This window comes from Schistocerca gregaria, chromosome X (genome assembly GCF_023897955.1).
Source record: "Schistocerca gregaria isolate iqSchGreg1 chromosome X, iqSchGreg1.2, whole genome shotgun sequence".
NCBI classification, from domain to species: Eukaryota; Metazoa; Arthropoda; class Insecta; order Orthoptera; family Acrididae; genus Schistocerca; species Schistocerca gregaria.
In genome coordinates, this window is record NC_064931.1 from 112,470,806 (window position 1) to 112,483,969 (window position 13,164).

Sequence of the window (13,164 nt, forward strand, 5' to 3'; positions counted from 1 at the left end):
ATTTTTTTATGCAGTTTTTGGCCTCAGTACAATTAAAAACCGATGTGATTGGTGCTTTTTATGATGTTTTTGGCCTCAGCGTACTTAAAAACCGATGCAAGTCATGCTTTTTATGCGGTTTTTGGCCTCAGGACAATTAAAAACCTATTTTTCCGATACGATGTGATGTGACCTTGCCGTGGTAGATGTACTTACGTAACTAACAGTATCACACCTGTACACCAATGCCCACTGAGTAGTACAGATTGTTTAAAATCAAACGCACATCTTAGGCATTGTTGTATGATTCAGTCATTTGTAGTTGACCACTATTAAATTATGATGCTTACAGCGTCATCTATTGCTACATTTTATAACTATTTTTCTTCTGCCATACATTTTCCCCTTCTCCAATACGTAATATTCCGTTGCAATTTGACGTCATTCTGACCAGTAGTGTTATTTCTACAGCGATTTGAAAGTTTAACTTTAATGATAATCACCCTGTATTAATATTGTGTATAAACAGCATCTTATGTATTATATCTCAGGTTGCGTTATTAACAAAACTCTGTGTGTGGATGAAGTGATGTGAAATATATAAATAAATTACTAAAGGCATCCTAAATTTGACCAAGTGAGCACACTTACAAATGTAATGTACAGTACACAGATAAATATGTTAGATTTACTCTAGTCAGATTTGAGCCGAACTTGCAGCAATGCAGTCTCAGAACTGCCAGTGCAGTGTGTTGTTTAGGGGGAGAACAAGCTATTGTAGTTGCACAACTGTAGACGCTAGTATCTCTAGCTTAATATGAATACATCCATGAGTTGCATTTAATTCGATTTGCTGAATGAATATAATCATCGTTTTAGATTGGTAGCACATACATAGGTTGCAGTAATTGATACACAAGGCAATTACTGAGCCACGTGGCAAAAGTTAGGAATGTTCATCATATTTGCCAATATGTAACAAGTTATTGTTTCAAATTCTGTAAATTTTCTTATGTAAAGAAGAGAAACGAAAGAAAAATCAATAGAATGTGCTCCATCCTTTCCAAAAATTCACAGAAAAACCCTTAAATTAAGTTTTGTCCCTAGATAATATTGGCTTATTGGTCACAGTTTTGTCTATTATATCATTGTGGAATAAACCTATTAATGGTCGAGGAGTTTTATGTTCCATAAAAATAATTTTTTTACACATCTGGTGAAACTCCCTTATAAAATATGCTGACACATGCAACACACTTAACCTTTTTCTTTCAGTATGAGTGTGTCTAATTATTCATTACGTTACTAAGTTTACTAAGAAATGGCAAGTATAAGCACCTCAGTTAAATTTTATCCATTTCTAATGGATTAGAGATCATGTTTATATCACGCTTTAAAAAATTATGAGCTTCAGTCTCAATGTTTAATCGCGTATATCACATTACGAAACGACGTGTTCCGAGAGGAGGTACTTCGATCACAGGGCAAGGAAATCTTTGGGGCGCTTCGGTGTACAAGTAGCGAAGGAACAACGAGAAATGTTGTATATGCGTACTGCGGTCGGCTGATGGAAACCATCCACAGGTGCTAAGATTGACTGCACACAATACACCGGACCACCGATGGAAGATGTGGATCCGGCGAGCAAGTAGAACTCTGTTGGTACCAAGAAAGTCGGTAAGACTGATATTTTCTGGTGCAACAGCACTGATTATTTTAATTTATGCCAGATTGTGAGAGTTTAAATGGGTTTTGCCCGGTGAGAGGAGCATGATATCTCGATCCACTCCGAGTGCGTAGTAATGTCATCATTAAACATTGTGGTTCAAGCCATGAACTACCAAAATCAGTTGAGTTTTCTCATAAATTTAAAGTTGTCCAGGAATTTCATTAGAGAATAGCTCTTTATTTTCGCTTGGGGAATCTGTAAACTGACCATCGTTGTATTTAAAGAGATAGCCGAGAAATTACAAAGTTAATGAGTAACAGCATAGAATTACAATCTACGGAACGTCGCTTAGTTCGCACCAATAGTACTGAAGTAACGTATAACCCATTTCAGATAAATCTGCTCCACACAGTGTTCTTTCCGAGTTTTACAACATTAATATAATTTTGACCATAGAGTTTTAGCAGGTGGTACACGCATCTTAATCATGGTATCTCAGTACTATCTTTTGAGCGACTCTAATAACTTCTGGCACGTGAATAATACGTATACAGAAACAACGTTGTTCAGACGTTCAAAATATGCGCCTGTTCGTCTTGTTAAAGAACGTGTCTAAAGCTGCAATGGGCCCATTTCATTTCAGAGTTCGTTGTTCACGAGCAATTCACTTTCATTGACTGCAGTAAACAGTTATAGAGAATAGAAAACTGGTTCTCGATTCAAAAAGTATTCTAATAAAAAAATGGTTCAAATGGCTCTGAGCACTATGGGACTTAACGTCTATGGTCATCAGTCCCCCAGAACTTAGAACTACTTAAACCTAACTAACCTAAGGACAGCACACAACACCCAGTCATCACGAGTCAGAGAAAATCCCTGACCCCGCCGGGAATCGAACCCGGGAACCCGGGCGCGGGAAGCGAGAACGCTACCGCACGACCACGAACTGCGGACGTATTCTAATACAGCGACATTGTTTAAACTGAAACAATATAAAACGATGAAAACTTCTTATACAAAAGAATGAATGGTAGTCACTGTAGAACAGATAATTTCACGGGTCAGTTAAATTGATTGTGAAGCATATCGTCAGAGCGTGCTCTCTTCGGTTTAATTTAACCAGTGCTTTGAGAATTGAGAAAGAGATACACGTGTTTTAAAAGCAACGGTGAATTTTATAGATACTGGTGAATCGTGTTGTCACTGATGCCTTTGGTCCTTAATCTTTCGTATTACTCGTAACATGTAACGAAAGCAACTCAGTGTTCTATTTATCGTTAGTTTCATTTCCAAGTGCGGCACTTCTTAGGATGCCCTAATTGGCAAGGATAAAGTTCACTTCCTGCAAGTATTGTTTCCCACGCGGTACTGCTGGTAATTGGTGTGTACTATGTACTTTTAAAAGAAAACTAAATTAATAGCAATATACAGCGTGCTTACATGGACGTCGTGATAATAGCTACGATATTGACTGGAGATTGATAATGCAGCTTTGGTAGATAGTAGGCGAACCTCTGTACCACCTAACTTTCTGAAGATGCACCAGATGACCAGAATTACGAAATGGAAAGAACAATGGAACAGGCATAGTTTGAGAAACTGTTTACAGAAAAGTATATGATTAAATTTTTCGTGAGCCATCTTGTTCTCCAGGGCATTACGTTGTGTCAGACAGTTACAGGCGACTACCTATATTTGAATAACTGAAATGCAACGAAATCATGTATTGGGCATGACAAACGATACCAAATGATTTATTATTCCTAAAATATGACAAATACTTGTTGGCTGGAGTCCTCAATGTCCCTGTAAGCTTGATTTTCGTGACCCTGACAGCGTAGTCAAAGGTCTAGGTTCGGCTGGAATGTTTCGGTTTGGTAGTTGCCGAAAGCAACGAATGAGAGAACGAAATAATTGCTGTTGCAACAGATTGATCTATAAAGCATCCCAATATCTTTATCCGCTACGCATTTAACGGACTTTTCGCTATAAGGACGAAAAGTAGAAAGTTAATCTTAAGAATACCGTGTTATGTATCTGTCCACCACTTTGGTGTATACTACAAATATCGCACGTGAACTATAGAAAATGAGATTACTGTGTAACTCATCCTTATTTATTTAATTTTTCTGCAGAGGCACATACAATAAAGTAATGAGAAACAATGCTTAATGATCAGTTGCGCAAGTGTGTTTTTTTTTTTTTTACTGTTCTAATTAGACATGCTCAGACCTATTTTCAGAATGAAAATTCCGGATGTGGAATTGAGTGGTTGCTCTCACGTAGATACAGCTGCCAGTGCTATGGCACCCTTTGTGCCAGGATGGGAAGCCGTAGTATTTTACGGGGGCGCGAGAATGTTTGAGATCAAAGACGCGTGGGAGCTGCAACCCTATGGCATCCCAGTGACACTTCCCCCTCCGGCATTCAGGAATGCGACCTTGTTTCTCACACTCGGCCCACCTTCTAAGTTGGGAAGGCACTTTGCAGGAGGAGGAATGTATCCAGTCACACAGATTTTGGAAGAACGCCCCACTGTGTAACGGAATCGATTTTTTGTTTCTTCTACTACAGAAACTGGGGAACTTTCTTTCCTTCTCTGCTCTTGGCTTACGTTGCAAATTGCACGGGGGACGGGGGAGCATTGAGCCACAACTTTGTCAGAATGAGCAAAAATGAACTAGTACTATCCATGAATTCGCCAGGAAATCCCATCCGTCTGAAAAACAAAGTGTCTTGGGTTTCTCCGAGAAACGCCAATGCTGCGAAGCACGTAAGTTGCCGTCCCTGTTTTGTGCTTGTAACAATAAAAGTTTGTTGACTCCGAAGGGTAGGAGCTCCACAGGATCTTAAAGAAACACGTTCAGTGCCAAGCCTAGAACAGCGCAACCGTCGTAGGCCATGGAGAAATCTGATGTAGGAACATCCTAAGAAATACACTACGTGATCAAAACTATCCGGATACCTGGCTGAAAATGACTTGCAAGTTAGTGGCACCCTCCATCGATAATACTGGAATTCAATATGGTGTTGGCCCACCCTTAGCCTTTATGACAGCTTCCACTCTCGCAGACATACATTCAATCAGGCGCTGGAAGGTTTCTTGCGGAATGGCAGCCCATTCGTCATGGAGTGCTACACTGAGGAGAGGTATCCCAAAGGTGTTCTATAGCTTCCACGTCAGGGTCTGTGTAGGCAAGTCCATTACAGGGATGTTATTGTCGTGTAACCACTCTGCCACAGGCCGTGCATTATGAATACGTGCTCGAACGTGTTGAAAGATGCAATCGCCATCCCCGAATTGCTCTTCAACAGTGGGAAGCAAGAAGGTGCTTAACACATCAATGTAGGCCTGTGTTGTGGTAGTGCCCCACAAAACAAGGGACGCAAGCCCGCTCCATGAGAAACACGACCACACCGTAATACCACCGCCTCTGAATTTTACTGTTGGCACTACACACGTTGGCAGATGACGTTCACCGGGCATTCGCCATACCCACACCCTGCCATCGGAACGCCACACTGTGTATGGTGATTCGTCACTCCACACAAAGTTTTTCCACTGTTCAATTGTCCAATGTTTACGGTCCTTACACCAAGCAAGGCTCGTTTGGGATTCATCGTCGTGATGTGTGGCTTATGAGCAGCCGCTCGAGAACGAAATCCAAGTTTTCTAACCTCCCGCCTAACTGTCATAGTACTTGCAGGGGATCATGATGCAGTTTGGAATTCCAGTGTGATGGTCTAGATAGATTTCTGCCTATCACACATTACGACTCTCTTCAACCGTCAGGGTCTCTGTCAGTCAACAGGCGAGGTCAGACCCTATCACATCGGAAACAGTGGACCTAGGGATGTTTAGCGTGTGGAAATCTCGCGTACGGGCGTTTGACACTAGTGACATCCAATCACCTGACCACGTTCGAAGTCCGTGAGTTCCGCGGAGTACCACATTCTGGTATCTCACGATGTCTAATGACTACTGAGGTCGCTGATTTGCAGTATCCAGCAGCAGATGGCAGCACAGTGCCACTAATATGAGAAACGTGTCCGGATACCTTTGATCACATAGTGTATCAGACCGTAGCACAATATACAATGATAGAGTCACAAGTAAACAGCCGAAGAGCAGACGGAGCCCTGCGTGGCGTGGTCGCCATGTTAGAGGCTCCATGTCATGTATTGCGCGGCCCCTCCTGTCGGAGTTTCGATTCCTCCCTCGGGCGTGTGTGTGTGTGTGTGTGTGTGTGTGTGTGTGTGTGTGTGTGTGTGTGTGTGTGTGTGTGTGTGTGTGTGTGTGTTAGCATAAGTTAAAGTAGTATGTAAGTCTATGGACTGATGACTTCAGCAGTTTGGTCCCTTAGAAATTTACACACACTTGAACATCCGAGCAGACGAGGCGTAAACAATTTCGTGGCGGTGATCCAAACTCCTGGTGTACCAATATGATGATGAACCACGATAAACACAGTAATGGCTTGCAGAGCCGGCACTGTTGTTCGCTAGCCTCAAGTGGGGGTTTTTCACAAGGGACGATATGAGGAGGCGCATCATTGTTGGTGCCGTCGACGGTGTAACCTCAGCATATGTCTAAAATATGACAAGCGTGAAGAAGAGGTTTTCAATGTTAAATTCTTCCCATTACAACTGTATAATAAATACAGTTCTGATGAGGCATACCACAGAATTGAAGAGCATAAACAAATCTTTATTTGTAGTGCGGATGATGTCAGAAGCAGGCGATGCAAAAATATCATACTTAGCTTGCTTTCATTCCATAATGCCGTACGGGATCATTTATGGGATAAAGCATCAAGTCATGCTAGTCTTTAGAGTCAAAAACTTCATATGCAGATTTTTTGTTATGTGAACTCTACGTCCTGTAGAGGCCTGTCTAAGGAACTGAGGATACTTACCAGTATATCTGCTTCTTGACAAAGATTTATTCAGAAACACAAGCTTCCACCAGCCATAAACATTTAATGGTTCAAATGGCTCTGTGCACTATGAGACTTAGCTTCTAAGGTCGTCAGTTCCCTAGACTTAGAATTACTTAAACCTAATTAACCTAAGGACAGCAGACACATCCATGCCCGAGGCAGAATTAGAACCTGCGACCGTAGCGGACGCACGGTTCCAGACTGAAGCGCCTAGAACGGCTCGGTTATTCCGGCCGAAATAAAAATTTAATTGCTAATAAAGTTCAGTTTAACAGGAGCCTATAGGAATTGTTGGCCGACTCCTTCTCCATTGACGAATTTCCTAGTACAAGCATTTAATGTATATATTAACAGTATCAAATAACATGTTACGTAAAATCTGACGCCTGTGCATTTTCAGTGCAGCAGTGTGATCAACTTAAATACGTGTTGTAAACAGATTTTTTCTTCGATGCGTGACTACAGCAGCCAAAGAATTACGGTGTGGGAAACAATGTATCGTAAATTTACTTTCTTTGTGACAAAACATTACCTCTTAAACGAAACTGTTTCAAGTTTTTTACTTATTCCACATATATGAGGACCATTTCACTTCGAATCTGTGTATTGGACATCAGTAATTGTCCCAAATGTATAATCTGATGTTTTCTATGACATGTCCTACATCATTGAAGATCTCTCCTACACGAAACTGTGTAATAAAAGGAAACTATATAATAAAAATCGAATCTGTAGTTGCGAACTCTAATGTCTGTGTCCGACAGTGATATCTAGTTTCGTTTTTCGTCGATGTAACCAGTCTAAAACTCCATGAACAACTACGACGCTTAACTACGAATGAAACAAGTTGGTAGGTCTTTATTTCTACGTCCTTACTATGCTAATACTGTGCGAGTGGTAGGAGAGGTAAACTTCATCAAATGATCGAAAGACTGAATGAGTAATGAGACTTAACAACGAAACATCACATTAAATGACGCAACAATTGCCCGGGAAAGCAAAGGTCTCGAATTCGAATTTCGGTCCGGCAAACAGTTTCAGTCTTCCAGGAATTTTATCAGCGCACTCGTCGCTGCAGAGTGAAAATTGCTCTCTGGATCACATTCAACGTTTAAATTGTCCCTTCTGCGGCAGCTTACTAACCGGCCAGCTTGAACATCAGAAATGGTATCCATAACGAGGTCCAACCACTCATTCGCTGTGGATTTCGGGCTTCAGGCACTTAGTGCAATTAAGTTGTATTTTCAGGGATGCTGTACATGTGTCGATAGGAAAACAAATGTCTTGATATGATTGTTTTCGTTTTTTCAATGACGTTACTATAGATATGCAACAATCTTGTAGTTGTCGGAACCTCGTATTAAGACGTGACGAGTTACTTTAAAACTGGAAATTCTGATCCAAAGAGGTTTTCAGTTGATATTCGATGGAAGCATCATCGCGGAAGCTGAACTGATTCCGATAATGTTCCGTCGTTACTGCAGCAGGCAGCTTCGACCTGGGGCTGGCGTGCCTATCTCAAGATAGCTTGGGCCGTATTACCATACCCACGTACAGCCTTCAACATCCTATATTGGTCTTAGATGTTAAACTCAAGTATTAAACATTTATTTTTTATTTCAAGTAACAAGAAAATCAATTAATGGAAAGAAAAATCTCCATTGTCCGATTATGTTTTTTGCTATTCATAAAATATAATTGTGTTTTATATAGACCCTCACAGCATCTGCTATTTGAAATAAGTGAGAAATTCACTTAGGCTGACAACGTGTTTTTTTTTACACATAATGACATGCGTACCTCCAGCGTTATATTAGTATGATAATATACTAAATGAAGACTTAGGTTCTACTTACATCTCTCCCCAGCTAAAGAGACGTTTATGGATTTCTGAGATATCTAGTGTTTAGGTGAAAAAAATGTCACTAAATTACTGCTAATAAAGGGAACACAGTGATATGATCGTAACTTAGTGTAAAGATTGTTTTATTTATTTATTCGTACTTCAATAATATGGGAGGACAGTGTAACAAACCGAAATTAATTTGCTGACTACAGATAATCGGCTCTAATAACCAGATCTAGCTCTTTCATACTCAGTCACAGAATACTGCTGTTCCATCTAGGCAGACAGTGCTCACATTAAAATAGTTGACACACGGCTCAGTCAAGCAGTGCGCCTTACCTCAGGGTGTATTCGACCCACAAAAACACAAACTTTCTATTAGGAATGATATATTACCACCAACGATAAGACGATCACTTATGCTGAACGTGTGGACAAGAATAAACAACCATGAATAACCAATTCATTCAGATATTTCATTATCTGACACAGCGACTTATGTCTAGCAAACCATCGTGGCACACAGTAGTCATCCTGCAAAAGAGTAGCTTCAAGATGTAATTAGCCAGAAACAATCAGTGATAGGAGCCATCTTCCATGAAGCAGCACCAACTAATAAAAACTCCCTAAGAGTTTTCATCTACCTCCACGATAATGGTGCATGCGGAATCGGATCAAAACTGAATGGGGCAAATGTGGAGCACTGATGCACCAACAGGGATGGAAATCCTATCCTAAATGTGACTGTGGTGAAGAACAGCTAACGCTACATAACAGTTGTATGTTCCCTCAGAGCGACTACTACGGTCGCAGGTTCGAATCCTGCATCGGGCATGGATGTGTGTGATGTCCTTAGGTTGGTTAGGTTTAAGTAGTTCTAAGTTCTAGGGGACTAATGACCACAGCAGTTGAGTCACATAGTGCTCAGAGCCATTTGAACAATTTTTTTTTGTTCCCTCAGAATGTTGAAAGGGACAGTGGAAGACATTCACAGTTCGTCTGCAGAAGCTTCAGACTGGATTTCCAACCTGGACTCGAATCTATGAACCTGTCATAAAGTTAAGAATGTATCTGTACAAAATTCGTACGTTTTTTGTAAATAGTTGTCTATATTTCTGTCGTCATACTGTAAATAAATAATTTTCTGGCTGCTAATTCCTTCACATCAGCTACATTAGGCTTAGATTTACTACCCAATACTGTCATAAGAAAACTTGTAGTGGACTGGAATTCGAACTCGGATTTCCCGCTTTCACCGAATAAATTTTTGAGTAATTCTTACAGCTGTGGATCGTAAACTGTGTCCGTTCTTTCAGACATGCATGTGAGTGCAAGACATGTCAGATACATGCCTAAACAACATGTATATGTTTAAGCTATTAAAAGCAGGGTAGGATTAAATGCAGATAGGGCTGAAAGTTATTTATAACGAGGTCCTACATTCGAAAATAGCAGTGTAGTCACAATGTGTTACGGTTCGTTGTTTTGGCTTGTGTGACATATATTCACAGCAGTACAGGCGGAAAAAGCGAATGAAGCTATAACTCTGAAAGAAACAAATTGTGAAACAAAATGGAAATACAGAATAAGATGAAAAATGCTGCCTTCATGTAATCCTTGGCTGTGGTGCCAACTATCAAGAAGGTGAAAAAACATTTGGCATCACGTCACATCGGATGCAGTGGACCTAGGGATGTTAGGAGTGTGGAAATCTCTGATACCGACGTATGACGCAAGTGACACCCAACTCCGTGAGTTCCGCGGAGTGCTGCATTCTGCTCTCTCACGATGACTAATGACTCCTGAGGCCACTGACAGAGTACCTGGCATTAGGTGGCAGCACAATGCACCTGATATGAAAAATGTATGTTTTGGGGGATGTCCGGATACTTTTGATCACATAGTGTATATCCTGAAATGATGACCTAACTGGCGACAGAGTCATGGGAGGGCTTGCTGTGAATGTGAATAACGCACGTCACTGCTCTGCTCTCTCCTGGGCTACTCGCCTGCAAGGAGTTGCTCTCGAAAGTCATGGGTGTCAGAGAATCACTATTTTCTCGCTGTATCTATCTCCTCAAGATGCAAAAGAATCTGAGGCTCCTTTAGATCATGGGGAACTACTCCCATGACCATTTCTCCTACTGGAAGACTTCAGTGCTCATCATTGTAGGGCTCGACTTCTACTTGCCCTCGAGGTCTGGTTTTGGAGAGGCTCATGACGTCTCACGAGCTGTGTATCCTCAACACTGGTATTCACACTCATCTCTACACTGCTACTAGGTCATTCGCAGTTATCTACTTCTGTTTCTGCTCTCCAGACATCGCATACTCTGTTTAATGCGAGGTCATTGACGACCTTGATTCTAGTGACCACTTCCCACTCCGCATTCACGTAATGGATGGAGAACTATCAGAAGAGAATTCACCCAAATTGATGGTCAGCGGGCCTAAATGGACGCTGTTCTGCCAGCTGGCTGTGTTTGAACATCGTGACCGCGTCCAAGAATAGGAGGACCACATCACACATCATGCCGCTGACATATCCATCCTGAAGTCCTCAGGTCATCTTAGGAGGCGACCTGTACCTTGGTAGACAAGTGAGTGCCGTTCAGCTGTCCGGGACAACGTGTGACTCTCCGATATTTTAAATAACGCCCTACAGCAGACAATCTCATGAAAACGTCATGGCGAGTGGTCCTGGACTCCATAAACCGCTCCACTTTTTCTACTGAAGTATGGGAAGCCATCAGGAGGATTTCCAGTAAACAGTTGTTTAGCAGTAGCAGCCGTACTGAAACAACTGTGTCTCCAAATAACACCTGGAGATACCGCTCAAGACGTTGGCAGAACATTTTGCAAAACTACTGCCAATGCAAGCCAGGATACGGCGTTTCGTCGCTACCATGCGACTGTAGAGAGGGGCAAGTCCTACAGCTCCGCTTTCTCCATGTGGGATCTGGAATCGGCACTGTCGAAGACTCGTGACACTGCACCCGGTCACGACCGGATCCGGTACTGCATGCTTACACATTTGCCAGCAGCGTCAAAGGAAATCCTCGAATGTTTTAATCTTATATGGTAGACAGATAACTTCCCCAACTCGTAGAAGGGGGGGGGGGGAATTTTGATACCTCTCCTCAAACCAGGAAAAGACCACACATTCCCAGTAGATGCAGGAGTATCGTCTTAACGAGCTGTGTAGAAAAGAGCCTGGAGCGAATGGTTAACCGTCGTCTGGTGTGTGGTTTCCGGAGATTTCGGTACGCTGTCGACATTTTGACCCTGCTAGAGGCGGCTATTCAACAGACTTTCCTACATAAACATCACTGTATTGGCATCTTTTTTGGGCCGGCCGCGGTGGTCTCGCGGTTCTAGGCGCGCAGTCCGGAACCGTGTCACTGCTACGGTCGCAGGTTCGAATCCTGCCTCGGGCATGGATGTGTGTGATGTCCTTAGGTTAGTTAGGTTTAAGTAGTTCTAAGTTCTAGGGGACTAATGACCACAGCAGTTGAGTCCCATAGTGCTCAGAGCCATTTGAACCATCTTTTTTGATATCAGTGAGGCATGTGACAGTACTTCGAGACACAGTATTCCCGTGCAGCTGCATCAATGGGTCTTTCGTGGCCACCTCCCCATCTTCATACAGTCTTTCCTGTCCCAGCGGTTTTTTAGGACTCGAGTTGGTGACAATCTGTCAGATCGATCTGATCAGGAGAGTGGTGTCCCTCAGGACAGTGTTTTAACCCTTTCAGACACTCTGGTTATAATTGCGTACATTAACGTTTGCTGTGTCTTAGCCGCAACAGAAGTATTTTCTCCTAATATAAACCTGAGGTACACATTTGTGAGTGTTCAACATTTTCGTCAGGCGCAAGTGCCACCAACTGTTTGGCATCACTATGAAAATATCCGCAAGCCAGTGTAGCAGTACGCAACAGCTCGTGACTGACAGAATACGCGGATAAGGTTGGTTCGCTATATTCCAATGTTAAATACTGTTATTGTTATTTCGCATGGCAATTGCTGAATGATCATTTTGCAATTTATTACAATACAGAATATTTCGTATTTAGTTATTTCAGTCAATAAAATGAAGCCAACTGTACAACGTATGTTTTGAAAACGGGTACATATTTTTGTGTAAATCTTGATCCTAAATTCATTAAAAAATCACCTTAGAGCATTACCACATATAGACAAAATTTCCTTCCTCCAGAAGAAATTTAAGTCTGAAAGTGTTAAGTACTACCCTCGTTGTCATAGCCATCAACAGTAGCACATTTATGGTAAGGAGTCCTGTACTACTTACTTGTGGACTATTTTGCTGTTTTCTGTTCCTCTTCCAACGCTAGAACAGCAAGCCGTCAGTTGCAACTTACATTGCGGAGGCTGGAGGAGTGTTCCTCCCGCCCCCCCCCTCCTCCCCCATCGGTCATCCCTTTCGTCGTTGCAACTTACATTGCGGAGGCTGGAGGAGTGTTCCCCCCCCCCCCCCCCCCACCCCTTCCCCTCCGACCACGTCGGTCAGCCCTTTCGTCCCCCCCCCCCCCTCCCCCCGAAGCCTCACGTCCAACACAGAAGGAGACTGGCAGTTCAAACGCCACAGTATTTCTAGCCAGATCATAACTAATACGTGAACCAAATTTGATTGAAATCTTTCTAGGGGTTTAGGATGAGCTTTTTACCCACGTTTTACCCACTTATGCGCTTGTCATACATATTTCACA